Here is a 15,416-nt window from a genome sequence, read left to right on the forward strand (position 1 = left end):
AATGACTAAATTTGTATTGCCAATTTAGATGTTCAAACGCATAACCTGTATTTACAGTGGGTTTAAGATTAGTAGCAAGCTCCACCCAGATGCATATGTTTAGCGATGAGAGATCAAGTGACCTAAAGAGCCCTATAAGCTCAAAGAAGACCACCGGGGTCTCGGCCACAATCGGTGAACATCCTGGGCTTTCACTTCCCGGGTCACCTCGGGTCTTCTCCCCCTTCACAACATCTGTCTCATGGAGCCCTTAATGGGGCCGTCTTCAGCAGCAATAAGGGCGAACATCTGCCCACCCGCGCCAAGCCTGCATGGCGAGATCGTCCTGGCTCGCTTAGGATCCCCTGTAAAACCATTATGGCCGTAATCCCCGACCAGCCCAGCGACCTCATCCATCAGTGCAGTGCTGGGGGTTAAGACAGTACAGAGGAGCCTGAGAGACAGGAGTGCATTGAGACCGCAGCACTACTGCTGCCGTTTCTTCCCGACTAGCCTAAAGCCAGACCCGAAATGGCTGCCCCGCCACGCTGACAAATTGTGCCACGAAGCTTTGCTCGCTGTGTCAGTTTCGGTTCAGTTCTAGTCTCAGTGCCTGGAACGTGCACCAGGGGGCTTTAACCGCAAAATGCAGAACGTTTGGAACGTGAGGGTTGCTGTGGACCGCATCCTGACCGTCTCCTTCTGAACCCTTGCATGAAAAACCACAGGCCGTGAGTCTGAGTATTGTTATAGGCAGAGTCAACAATGGGCCACACGGAGGAGAGACACTTAAACAAGCAAACAGGAGGCATGTGAGGGAGGAGGAAGGATCATCAATGTGGAATTATGTCTCCAACAATGGGCTTTATTCATGCGGGGCTCTCTTTCATGGGAGAGAGTTTACAGTGCGAGTTTGGGCAAAGAGATTTCCTTCAGATGCTTTTCAGCTGTCCTGATCAGTGCCTTTATCTGCCCTGTACAACACTGGAGTTTTTAGACATGCTTTTTCTGCTGCCTGTTTCTATGTCCTTATCCACTACGTCCTGTTTCTATCCAATCTCTTTTGCTAATCAACTGATTCCTCTCTGCATGGGTGGAACAAAAGCACAAATCATCATCTCTCTCCAACCCCCCCTCCCCTTCAAGAGCGGTTATTTAGTTGTGTAGGCACAGGTCGAGCAAACCTGTCTCATTTACAGTGGACGCTGTCTGTGAATAGCCACGCTGAAGGGAACTCGTCATACCCCTTCACCTGTTTATGCGATGACGGGTTCCCGTCATTGACGAAAACGCACAGAGTGCCTGGAAAAACAGTTCTGATGTGTGTTCTGAAGTGATGGTGACGGTGTGGAGAAAAGTCAGCTCTGAATCACCATTTCAGGCTCAATACTCCTACTTGCCAATATTTATAATGCCACTCTATTAGACAGTCTTGACATCTCTGTCCCGCTCAAAGTTAGAAACTGAACAAAAAGGTTTGTGCCCCGGCGTAGCGTGCAAACAGGTCTCCTCAAACGGTCATGCTGCAGAGTGGAGAGCTGTTGGAGGACTGCAGAGCCGAGAGCCTTTCTTTCCCCAAGCATGCGAAAACAGTATTGAGAAATACCACAGAAACAGCTCTCTCTCTTCCTCAAGATCATCTTCCTCCTGACCTTCTGGGGGCTTGCAGGCAGGCCTAACTTCCTCTCCGATGCAGCTTCTCAGCTCACACTTGGCAGTAATCCTTTCACTTACGTCTAACCTCTATATCTGAATGCAATACATTGCGCTACTTGTAGTTGTGCCTACAAATGCAATTCACACGCCAGTGCTGAACAGCAAAATCATTTGCTCTGTGGGGCCAAAGCAACCGAAGAAGTATCCTGTTTGACAAATCAGTCTGAAATAATATCCTCTCTCCATAAAATGTGGAAACGCACCACTACATGCTCTTTATCAACTGATTCTGAGCATGGTCCCTTTCCACCTGCAATAAAGCCCGTGCTAAAATAATAAAATCAAGTCTCAAAAAACCTTGAGAGCAACAGGCATGTTTTGAATCCACCCTTTGAGAGAGAAGTGGCACAACAATTGCACACATATCAGAGCTCTGACCATGTTTGGGGAAAAAAGAAAACGGTAAGCACCACAAAAGACTGCGAGCTAACCCTGACACAGGTAGCAATGAAAAAAAGTGTATGAACTGTGTGATGGCATGTGTAGGAGGCCCTTCTGTGGTTAACACTGCAGGAGCGTGGCACTGTTTACAGGAAACTGAGCAGGAGCTGTACAATACACAGCCAGTCTGGTGGGCAAAAGGAAAATATGACTGCAGCTTCATCACTTTACCAGCATTTGCCCCGTGTTTGCGTGTGGTGTGTGTGTGTGTGTGTGTGTGTGTGTGTGTGTGTGTGTGTGTGTGTGTGCATGTGTGTGTGTCAGTATCGCTGTGTGCACTTGTGTCTGTGGGTGTGTGTGTATGTTTGAGTGTGTGTATGTGTGTGTGAGTGTGCGACTATGGCTGTGTGTTTGAGTGCATATGGGCGTGTACCTGTATGCGTGTGTGTGTCACTGTAGTTATGTACGTATGTATGGGTGTGTATGTGTGCACACGTGCGTATGAGAGAAAGAGAGAGATGTGTGTGGGCACACCTGTATTAGTGTGTGTTTGCATTAAGGCACACGCTTTTGTCTTGCAGGCAGACACTCACAAAGGCCGGTAAACAGGCAGGGTATTTGCATTTCTGAGAGCCTCAGCGTTGCTCTGAACTTCACGCTGAAACTGAGCTGTAAAACCAGCTCCCCTCCACTCTGATCTTCACAATGACAAGCCTGCACATCATTCATTCATGACGATCTGTGGAGCCCTGCAGTGTCACTGCTGGGCACTCTGTTTTGGTTGTTATATTAGTCCGCGTGTCCCTGGGTCAGTGGTAGATCTCTGTTGCTGTGCTAGTCTGTGTGTCAGTATCATCTGCTGTGCTTGGCTATATGCCTTCCTCATGCATGCACACACATAAACATTCATATATATGAAAGCATTTTAAATCTGTTTTGTCATCTCAAAAATGTATTTGTCAAATCTCCATATATTCTCAATTTGCTGTAAAGCAACTGCAGGATACGTTACAAAATGACATGTTGTACATCACAGAATATGATGTTTGATATATTAATCCAGATATTAAATCATCCACCCACCTTAAGCTGAACGGCACTGAAGATTTTGGATGTAGTACACAGAGTCTAATGGCATCAGCAACACTGAATGTGTCAGAGCTTAATGTGTTCCAAATTCAAACTGTGTCACCTGTCATCGTGTCCAGTTTTGACCGTGTGGCTAACAAACACCTCTGTGAGCTGGAAACTGCCGAGACCTTTGTGTCCCCCGCCCCCCCGCCACACAAACACAAACACACACACAGACACACACACACATGGTGGGAAAGCACCCACAGACCAGGCCTGCATTTTCTGAATGGCAGACCTACACACTACTGCACACCACTGCACAGGTTGATGTGTATTTCAAAGTATGTGCAAACAAGTGAGTGAGCATGCAGTACCCACAAAAAGACAACTCTGAAGCGTGCTTCATGTCACCACCAGGGCATAACTTTATACATGTTCTACATGTTTACATGTGGGGGCGCAAAGGTCTCTGCGGTTTTCAGCTCAGAGAGCAGTACGTGTCAGTGGCCACGCGGTCAAAACTGGACACAAAGAGGGTGAAGACTGACAGTTTCCATTTGGAACACCTGTCTCCTCTCCTGTGTGTGTGTGTGTGTGTGTGTGTGTGTGTGTGTGTGTGTGTGTGTGTGTGTGTGTATGTGTACGTTAATGAATTGCAAGAGAGACCACCAATAAGTCTACTAATATTTCTATCTAGGTAAATGAAGTAAACAAAAAAAACTTGTCAACAACTAAAATTGGTACACAAATGTCTCTGTTGCTGCCTTCTTCTCTGTGTGAATTTGGGCAGGCAGATTTAAATTGGCGAGATTTGTGAGGATGGCGAATTTCTTTGGATACACTGCGTTTTGATGTACACCCCCCTGTTCTCACCTCCCAGGTATGTGAGAACACACGTGGGCACATTTGCACTCCTGTACTCTAGTTTGGGTTTCCCTACTTAGTAAAGTGGCCACGAGTTTCCGTATTACTACGTATACACAAAACATGCACTTCCTCTTGGAAGTGGGGCATGTAGTTTAGGTCACAGTTACAGGGGGGGAGGTACACTGCGGCCTGCTAGGGTCTTTCTCGGGCAGTCATTCTGGGGGGTCATTCTGACCGCCGTGGGTACCTTCAGCCCCCCCCATACGAGCTCTGTGATTCAGAGACCGCCTCTCTCGCTGGGTGGGGCTCCAAGGGGGGGCCTCTACATTATTGAAGAGGCTCTCCTAGTGAGGAGCAGGTTCCATTACCACCCCCTCTGTCCTCCTCCCCCCCCCCCCCCCCCCGCACAGCTCTATTATTCATCAGTGCAGACATCAGTGAGGAGATTTGGGTAAAGTGGCAAAGGAGGCCGTGACGGCAGCTGCCTCCCGGGAGAGAGCCGATCTAAACGCTGAGCGCTCTGCCCCGGGCCCGCCTCGCACCGACAGCAGCGGAAGATTCCGGTGTCCACGCCGCTCCGGCAGTGATGCCACGTCACCACCCTGTGCTCTCTGATGTGTGGCTTTCCGGTAAACCGCGTGACTGTGCTGAGGCCTAGACCCAGACGACATTCTGTCCTGGCAGAGCCTTGCCCCCCCCCTTGCCAACCCATGAGTCACGCGTTTTTGCTGCGTCTCAGAGAGAACACAGATGTGCTGGAGCCCCCAGGGGGCTGGGTGCCTGGTACACTGGGGGGCTGTCACCAGCCGCCCCCGGGCCACGCCCACCAATGGCGGTGTCCACAGCGACTTTCCTCAGCGGCCCCACCCTTGTCACAGTGGCGCCACCATTACCGACAGTCCAGGAAAATAAGAGATCACTTCTGCTGAAGTAACGGCAACGGAATAAATTATTCTCAAATTAGTGCTGATAACAAAACTCAAGTGCTGAGGCAGGCGATCCCCCCCCCCCAGTGTAGCTCTGAAGCCCTACGGTACACGCCACACGCCTTACATATTCATAAAGGTGCTGGTAAGTTGATGTCTTGTTTTGACGCCCACAGAATGTCAGCTTTCGCAAGGATGTGATGGAAATCATTACCATTTCTCTGGAAGGTGCGATTTTATGCAAAGGTAGGAGAAAAAAAAAAAAAAAACATCTGCAACATCTTTCAAATCGTTGAATAAATTCAAGGCCATAAATAAAACTTCTGGAAAGATCTTACGCCATTGGACATCAAGCTCAATTCAATGCTTCCTCAAAAATATGAAATGTTTGGCAAGAACAGTGACACATGTGTACATTCAAAATATTTATTTTACTCTTATTATTATTATTACTACACTTACTATTAATGATAAAGTTAATGTACTGTTTATTATTATGAATACCGGATGGATTGGAGGACCGGCGTATTAATCTAGGAAATTTTCTTTCCACTTTGTATAAACAGGCTAATCTGGTCCGCACAGTTTAACTGCCCTGTGTAAATACTGCCGGCTGATGTGTTTACACAAATGCGGGGAGCGAGGACGGATGGTCTCCGAACGGGGCCGTCCGTGGAAAAAAGAAGCCCCCCCCCCGCAACGACGACTGTAACACGTGGTTCCGCGGGAAGTTCAGAACATGGGGACTGCCGGCCACACACTGGCTGCCAGGAGAGGGGATGAGGAAGGCTGGTTTGGGGAAGCGCGGGTGGCTGGCAGGGTGTGTGTTGAGGTGTGGTAGGATAGGCCAGGTCTGCCCCCCCCCCCTCCCCTCCCCTCCCAACACTTCCTGCTCCCCGCGGTCACACGTCTCCCCAGAGAAAGGCGGGGGGGGGGGGTGACAGGAACTGCACCAAATTGTTTTTTGCAGGCGGTCGTGACGAGACAAGATCGGAGCTGACAGCGGGCCCACCATTGTAACCGAATCGCCCGGCGGACCAAAATAAAGGGTCTCTTTCTCCTCGTCCCGCCCCTGGGTGTATGGGCCCGTATCAAGGCTGCAAGCCAATGCACTTCGCATCAGAAAATCACCTCCGCCGAACAAATGCGGGGTAAAATACAACAGGCCACCCAAAGCATCCAAGTAGGTGGTCTATCCGAACCATTGTTTTGTTGTTAGTGCTGATGTAATCTACACCTTTCCTTATCAATCCAAAAGCAATTGGATTAAAGTCACCCTCCGACGTACTAATTGCTTTTTTGTCATATTGTTTATTTTTTTCAGCACAGAATGAACCAATTTGCATGCAAATGAGCCGCTGACGCTGATGTCACCAGAAAGCCGGCGGAGACACGGCGTTCGGCGGATAAATCGTGGTGCAAGATCAGGACTACGATTGCTGCTCTCCTGCCAATCTGCCTCTCCCTCGGTGATTGCCAATTTGCTCCCTTTTGCTTCCAGACCTTATCACGCCTCACTCTGACACAGTCTGACACATTCAGGGCTAAGATTAGCTCCTAAAAACCAACAACATTTTAAGCGCCGGGGTGTTCCAGCATTGTAATGACTACTGCCAAGCCCTCCTTTTGTAATTGTTTTTTGCTTTCGGGGTGTGAAGTGAATCCTTTCTTACAGTTTGCCTTTATGAACAAATAATATATGTTGAAATACAAAGCACATAATTCAAAGAATGCATATTTTTATACAGGTCAAAATATACTCCATTCATTAGAGAATGTATCAGTTTTCACCTGTAATGCAGTATATATAACTGTAAGCACACTGTAACAAATTCAACATCACATACTTTGTAACATTTAGTGAGGATTTTGGAAAGACAAAGCCTGTAATTGACCTATTTTGTAATATACGTCAGATTTTCCAACATAAAAATACTTAAAATGAAAAAACTTGGATTTCGTATTACACTTTGATTTTCATATGTTACCGTACCGTGAGAAACAATGCATTTTCATAACAGTGGGTGCAGTGGGACATCTTGCTTGTTAGAGAGCCAATTATTATGTCTTTAGACAGCGGCATTTCCCCGCAGTGATTTAAAGGAAGATATTACATCTGTCACGCTTTTATATAACAGATGAAAATAATAACAGATCCAGCGTGAGCCGAATGGTTATTTTTACATCTAGGAGCCGAGACACATCTCTAACGCTGCCCATCGGTTTCTAATACAAGGCTTTTTTTTCCTGAAGTGTTTTCAGACAATAAGGGACATGATTACAGCGTGAGCTAAAAGAACTGGCAAACATGACACGATGTAATTATGAGCACAACCTGTGGTGCTGTCCCTCGGGTGCATGATTACATTCCCAATGATGTCTATTCAGAGCACTCTGAAGCTTCATTACCTTGTCAGCAGTAGCCAACACTGAGTCAATATGTCACAGACTCGCGCCAGAGACGCTTTTGAAAGCGGGCGCTTTCGGAATCGAGGCCGGCTTTGAAAGCCGCCGTTTGAAGCCCAGACGCGTGGAGAATCGAGATGTAGGGCGGGTAAGCGAGCTAAATTTTTTTTTCCCCGTCAGTCTCAGAGAAAAGACGTTCTGACACCGACGTGCATTCGCGCGTGTTCGTCCAAAACACGGCTCCGTGTGATAAAAGTGTGCCGCTCTCTGACGTTGCCGTGACGTTGTGGGGACATTTTCGCATGCGCAATTGCTGCTGCGGCACTGTGAAGGCACGTTCACCCGGGAACGCCCCCATTTCCGTACAGTGACCTTCGCATCCATGCCCAGAGAAGGGTCACCCCCATGGCAGCATTCTCCAATCAGGAGCGGCTGGAGGTGGGGTATCCCACCAATCACCTTCCAGTCTAACAACACATTACATTACATTATTGGCATTTAGCAGATGCTCTTATCCAGAGCAACTTACATCAATTACAGGTTTATACAATGTTATCCATTTATACAGCTGGATATTTACTGAGGCAACTGGGGGTACACTGCTGTACACTGCTGCCCGCAATACACTACAAAACACTACACAATACACTACAAAACACTACACAATACACTACCCGGGTATTGTGGCTGTAGTATTATCATTATACAGCCTCAGTGGTCTGCTGTTCTCCTGCGACTGTACCATCATGCAATGAGGAAAAAAAAAACAGTACAGCCTTCCCATAATCCTTTTCAACCAGCTATTTTCCCTGACTGAATTTCCTGCCTCTACATACAGTATAGAAAGACAAAGTCAATCAGATTCTGCCAATAGGGGGGTGAGACATCGCTTCGGTCCAGGAAGCTGTGATTCACCACTACATTTCCTCCTGAGAGCCCTGCTTTCCGAACGTTATGCAACCACTAGAGACGAAAGAGCCAAGAGCTCTGAATCTCACTGCACACAGTCACAAGACTGCCATTTGACAGATGCTAACCTGGACAGGGTGAAGTGCGGACCGCACCGGCGTGTGATTAAATGGACCATGGTTGTGCATAATGCTAATGTTGTCTGAATATTCTCACCCTCTGAAAAAATAAGACAGGATTCATGTGAGAAGTAGTGTGGCGGGCAAAAGCCAGGAGGGGGCCTCTTTCAGGTTTCTGATCCAGTGGGGTTTAGCTGACCATCTATCACCTTCCAGGCAGCACAGGCGATTCGGTTATGAGGTGAGGAGGAGCCTGGCTGTCTGGGGGGGCTCTGGCGCATTGGTCCCTGAAGAACTTTGCCACCGGAAGACCAACAATGACGTCAAGGAGAGCCCACTGCAAGCGGGACCGGGAGGCCGGGGCGGCGGCGTTTCCGAGGCGACGGCAACCGCCGGTGGGGGGGGGGGATGGGTCGCGGCAGACCCTAATGAAGCCGTCCGCTGCCGTGATTAATTGTGACAATTACCACGAGCGAAGCGCACTCGCCACTCTGCCGACTGCGCCTGAGTTGAGGAATTTGTCACTTCGAGTCACTGGGCTTCTGCGCCTTCGGGGGCCGAGGGGCTATTTTCGGGAGGGAATGCGTTGTGTTCTTCCACTCGGCGAGTGCGCGGGTTGGGGGGGGGGGGGGGGGATGCACCGTCCTTAGCGCATATGTCATATGTTAATTAGCAGATATGGGGGGGGCGGCCCGACCCATCCGCGCCTCACGCCGAACAGCGTGGCGGCTCTTGGCGTTCGTGCTCGTGTTAGCACGAAACACCGTGAAAACTATGTGTGTGTGTGTGTGTGTGTGAGTGTGAGTGTGTGAGAGAGAGCGTGTGTGTGCGGGTCTGTACTCCACACCGTGGTTTCTTGGCTCCGGCCCAAAGCCGATGTCTCTCTCTGTTTCTTCACACGCTGGCTTGTGGGGGGGTAATGACACAGCCCATAAAAGGCGCCGTTTCATTCTTCCATAAACCCCAGTTATACGTGATTTAGGACAACAGATCTTTTCAAATTAGCGTCGGGGAGGCTGGTTTCTATTTTGGCATTTTAAAGAAAAAAAAACAAACAACAAAACAAAAACAAAAAAAAACAGAGAAACCCTCGAAGTGAAAAGTCTGAATTTATTGACCATGTAACAAGCCTTTGAAATGTTTTTTCTTTTTTTTTTTTTTAAAGATTATTATTCTTTTGTTCAGTTGTGCTGTCAGTTCTGGGTCTAATGGAATACAAATGCGGGATGAACTAAAGAAAGGCAAACCCCCCCAGGAGAAGGCAGACTGCGGTCCTCCGGCAGTCCTCCAGACCCTAGGAGCAGCGGCTTGGGGGGGGGGGGGAACTCTGGGAAACTATGTGTCTACGTGCAGCAGGAAGAGGCCTCAGCGAGCCTTTGGGGGGGGCCCGCGTGCCTCACCGGAGGAAGGCCTCGTTGGGCCCGGCGGCTTGCAGCAAACAAACAAAGGCAAAGCGAAACCCACCGCCTGCGCTTCCAAAGCAAACAGGCGCGCTTGCGTACCGAATCGCCCCGCACGCCGTGTGTTCCTGCGTAAAAAACGCCGGGCTCGTTCTGAAACAGGCTGCGTTCCGGTAAACCCCGCCACGAGCCTGCCGGCCCACAGCTGAGGGAGTACGCCGGGGGACACCGCACACGTGGAAGAATCTGACACCAGAGGGACCTCCGCTCAACGCTAAAGACACAGGAGTGCCGTCTGTAGCGAGCCCCAGCTTAACGATTACATTACATTACATTATTGTCATCTAGCAGACAGTCTCACCCAAAGTGACTTACATCAGTTAAATTTTGCATGTTATCACTGGATATTTACTGTAGCAATTTTGGGTGAAGTGCCTTGCCCAAGGGCACAGCGGCAGTGTCCCAGCAGGGAATCAAACCTGCAACCTCTCGGTTACTAGCCCTATTCATTACCACCACACCACACTGCCGCCCGATGAGGAAGCTCTCGCAGTGCTGAGCTGATACACTGAACAGAAGAACACTGGGATGGCTGTAGTGCTCTCCTCTCCTCGTGCTTAACGCCACGCCTTCTCACCCTGTTAGTCACAGCTCATTACAAATTTATGATCTGCGAGGGTTTCCCACAGAAACGCTCCACACCTAATTCCTAATGAATACGTTACAGAGCTTTATTTCTGTCTTCACTGCACTTCTTTCATATTTGTTTAACACTCTTCAAGTGCCACTCGGTAAAAATAAAATAAAAAGTCCCTTACGCTTACAGTAGACTGCACACACTAACTGTTTGGCTATATAAACACTGCCTGGAATGGTATGCATTTAATTACAAGATAATAAGATGACACTTTAAGCTGGATAATGAAGTGGTTTTTCCAGCACTGACAACGCCTTTGCTGAACACGTATCCTGAAGTTAAACAACATGTTCAAATAACAATTCATTTGTAAACCATAGCTAATTATTTCAAACAAAGTTTGTTGAGTGAGGGTTTGTTGTTTGTTGTTGCAAATACCTTTGTTGTGAAGCATCATTTCAATTCCTAATGTGTTTTTTTCCCTTTTAGGAATATTTTGTTCTGTGGTAATGAGGAAAAATAAATTAATAATGAATTCCAAAGATGAAAGTAAAGCTCTGAATATATTCCAAGGGCCAAAACAGGGATTATTTGCCAGAGTTATCATTTCCCCACAACCTCAGCGCAGTGACTGCAGTAGATGAAGCTGCTCTGTGTTTGGGCGGGCGTGGGCAGGGGTGGGGTTACATTGCATGGAACACTGCTTTTCGGGCCGCAATTTCGAAATGGAAGGAGACTGCATGTGATTGTCGGGGAGGTGGGGGGGGGAGTTGTGTACTGGGGCAGGAGTCACCCTGACATGTGACCACAGAGGCAGAGAAGAGGTGTATTTTTAGTAAATTGTGTACAATAGACGGGGAATCAAATTTCGTTTTTTTTTTTTTATCCCTGCTGGCTTACAAAAATCCCCCCAGAAATCCAGATGACTCCCCTGAGAATCAGATCCGCAGAACCTTGATCATGAGCCATAGGACGCACACTGGCCTTCTGGCAGACATGGCAACCCCACTCTGTCCAACATGGCAACCCACCCAAGCCTTTGGTCCGCAGTGCCATGAGGGTGCCGTTCCCGGTTATTTTTGTTGTTTTTAAAAGCAGGGCGTTCTGGACTGGGTCTAGCTCCCCGGGCACCGCACGGGGACCAAGGAATCGCTTTCAGATTTTCCTTCAGCCCTTCTGAGAAACAGGCCATCCAGCTGACATCATGTAACCTGTGTTCCGGATAAAATGCGAAAAGTCATCTCGGCTGGGCCTGTTTTTTATTACCGAGAGTACTGTGCTCACAGGGCTCTGTGGCTGGTGTTGTTTTTTTTATTTTAAGAGATGGCACAGATCTAGGAGTTTAATCCTTTATAATGTTGGCTTTTTACTCTTTCTCCCCCCCTCGTCCTTTTTCAAAGACATAAAAATTTGAAACACTCTTTAAAGTGGCAGCATGTACTGTGACTCACATTTCCACAGTCCCTCAACAACGCAGAGGCTGTGTGAAATTAACAACAGGTTATGCCTTCCATTTTTATTCTTTTTGAAGAATAAAAATCGCTTTTGATGATGCAACATGCCAATCGGATCTTTGTGGGGATAATGTTGTTTTTCTACAACAGACAATGTGGCCCTGAATCACAAAAATCTGTATCTTTACGCCTACGTGCCTACACTTCTCAATCCCTGAATGCTCTTGAATTGGTTGTTATGACTGGCAGAGCCACAAGTGCCAGCAAATCAGGTGTTATACTTGGCACAGGGAACCAATGCTTGAGAAACAGGTGTTTTCATTGGCTCAGAGGCACATACCCATAAATCAAATGTCACGATTGGCCAGAGACGCCGGCACCACATACACTGGGTTAAAACACCCTGACCATGAGGATCTGCTGACTTCCAGCATGCCTGTGGGCACCAGGGGGTGACTGGGACCCCCTGCTCCCTGCTCGCCTGTCTCCATTTGTGGACGAGAGACCACCGGGGCTCCTGGCTTCAAACCAGGGCCTAAGCCACACTATCAGGACAATCAACACAGACCAACAAGGTGGTTGCTGACTTGGCACATTTTCCATTACACAGGCAGGCAGCCAACAAACACAGCGAGCAAACACAACTTTAAAAAGGGCTTTAAGCGAGAGCTTTTTTTCCACTGAAGTCACATGACTGCAATTTCCTGCAGAACTGCAGATTGCATATCGCTATATATTATTTCCACACTTTCAAATTGAAAATATGAGGTGACTCTCTTGTTTATTTGTACTGCTTTTCACATAGTACAGTTCTGCTCGATATTGACATTTTTGAAAAATATTTACAGGAGAATAACTTGATTAAAATTCCAAAGCTTATGGTAGGGTTAAGTGTGATGTTGTGTTACCATTTGGTTATGAGCCCACGGTGTTTTTATGAGTTGTTTTTCATTTGAAAAGTAGAGAAGAAAGTGTCAGAGATAGATGGGCTATGTCACCCTTAAACTGCAATCCCCAGGACTGATCGAAAGGATAGCTGATGACAGGTTCTGTTAGGACACACTCACTGACATCATTTCCTGCTTTTTGGGATGTTGGGGAGTGGATGGCAGCATGACGAGACACAATGGATCTCATCTTGAATGGCGACAATCATTTAACACCAGACCAAACTGGCTAATGGACGCTTTTAAGAGAGGTCAACACTGCCTGCCCTCTGCGTCTGTGAGTTAGCATACCTGCTCCAGCTACATCCCGTCCCTCAGAGTCTGTGAGCTCAGTGACTTGCTCCGTGTTCCTCTCCTGTATGTTTCTTGTGTTATTCCTGTTCTGAATCATGACCACATGTGTTAGCCGCACGGTGCTGGTGACACAGTCATGATCTGGGCTGGTTCATCACAACTGGACAGCTGAGATGAACTGAAGTGACCCATGGGCTTGACCTCCGTTCCCCGAAGCCCTCGGCCCGGGGGGACAGAGACAAAGAGGACCCGACCCGACCCGCTCTGCGCGGAAAGCGGCCACGGCTGCCATCACAAACAAACCTCCCTCCGAAAATCGAGGGCGCACTCCATCACTGCAGCGGGGTGCTCTGTCCCACAGGAGCGGGGAGGCGGGGGCAGAGAAAACATCCTCTCGCTGTCCCGCTGTGACCGCCGGCCGAATGTTAGCAGGGGCTCGGCCCACGCCCCCATGCCTCCCCATCCATCCCTGGCCCGGCTGGACTGCGCTGGGATAGGGTTACACCGCCAGCCCCTCAAGGGGTGGGGGGAGTGGAGAGGGGGGCTCAGAGAGGACACCCCCCCCCCCTCGCAGTCAGTTGCTACTGCCTCAGATAAGAAGCAGAATTCTTCCAACATCCCACCCACCAAGACACCATTAACGTGCCAGTCAATCTGAAAAGCAACTGCTCTATACACTCACTCCACAAACACAAGAACACACGCGCACACACACACACACACACACACACACACACACACACACACACGCGCACGCACACACACACACACACACACACACGCGCACGCACACACCCACACACACACACACACACACACACACACGCACACACACACACACACACACACGCGCACACACACACACACACACACGCGCACGCACACACAGGTACAAATCCACGTACACACACAAACACACACCGAAAAAACAAGCACAGCCACACACGTATGCACAAACTCAAGCACAAATGCACAAGCACACACACACAAACAAAAAAAGACATGCACACCAAGCTACACATATGCACACATAAACTCAAGCACACACACACAAACAAAAAAAGACATGCACACCAAGCTACACATATGCACACATAAACTCAAGCACACACACACAAACAAAAAAAGACATGCACACCAAGCTACACATATGCACTCATAAACTCAAGCACAAATGCATGCATGCACATGCATGCACAAACACACATACGCACACACACACACAGAAACACACACACACTCAGACGCATGCACAAACACCCCCCCTACTTCCTGGGGCTGCCGCCTGCTCCGCTTTGAACGGATCCCAAGCCAAACACTCTCCGATGCACTAAATCAGCGTGATTTCAGGGAAGCGCACATAGGAATCAATTACCAGCAGAATGGAGAAGATGGGCCTGATGTTGAGTAATTACTTGCTGGGGAATTCTGTGGGGCATCTAGAGTTTAATCACCCATAACCGCAATTACAGACATGGAAGTCCGACTCATAAAGCTCAAAAACTAGATGAACTCCCTGTCTCCAAACTCCAGTAGGGTCTTTGGAAAACAGACGGTGAAATGAATCAGCGCAAATGTAGTCTGAAGCAGCGGTAATGTCACGGTTTCAAACCCGGCAGGAGCCCATGAGGAGGAGGAAAGCTGAATCTGTGCGCCGAAAAAGGAGGCCGTTTCTCCCCATAGAGGCTAACTTTGCAGAGGCAAAGAGGGCTGTTCGGGGGCCATTCAAAGAGTGACAGACAGCAAAACCCACATCAACACCTCTCTGAATTTAGTTACAAAGTGAAAAGCACAAAACTCATGAGCGCAAAACAGGACAGTGCCCGTGGACTGGCGAGGAGGTAACCACACAATCTCGCGGTGGCTGTGGCGGGGATTAGAACACAGGTCTCCACCAGCACATTCTCACAACCCTGCAGAGCGTTCACATGTTCCCGCAACATCCCCCCCTCAGCACCAGCACCTCAGGAGAAAGTGCCCTAAGCAGGGAGGAGGGAACCCTCCACATCACACCCGGATTAGGGGCCTATCACTGGGCTCCTTAATGAGCCGTCGACCAGAAGGTCACGGGTTCAACACCCACACCAGTCAGCGTTTGACTGAGGATAGGATTAAACGAGGGTGCTGACCCACCTGCTAAAGGCAAATTATAACACCAGCAGTGATGGGGTTTGGGGGGGGGGGACCCAATCCCTTAAGGGTTACCAATTCCATGGTCAAAATTAACTACTTTAATCCCAGCGAGTGATTAAGAGGTGAGTGATATTAGTTAAATCTTAGGCTGGCATTAAACTTAACCTGACCCAA

General features: G+C 48.6%; 1 protein-coding gene across 2 annotated transcripts in view; it reads right to left on the reverse strand.

Moving 5' to 3' along the window:
* Nucleotides 1-15,416, reverse strand: part of LOC118777518 (retinoic acid receptor RXR-alpha-A-like) — a 105,433-nt gene that overhangs the window by 39,893 nt on the left and 50,124 nt on the right. The gene's annotated exons all lie outside the window — the stretch shown is intronic.

This window comes from Megalops cyprinoides, chromosome 5, assembly GCF_013368585.1.
Source record: "Megalops cyprinoides isolate fMegCyp1 chromosome 5, fMegCyp1.pri, whole genome shotgun sequence".
Classification (NCBI taxonomy): Eukaryota; Metazoa; Chordata; class Actinopteri; order Elopiformes; family Megalopidae; genus Megalops; species Megalops cyprinoides.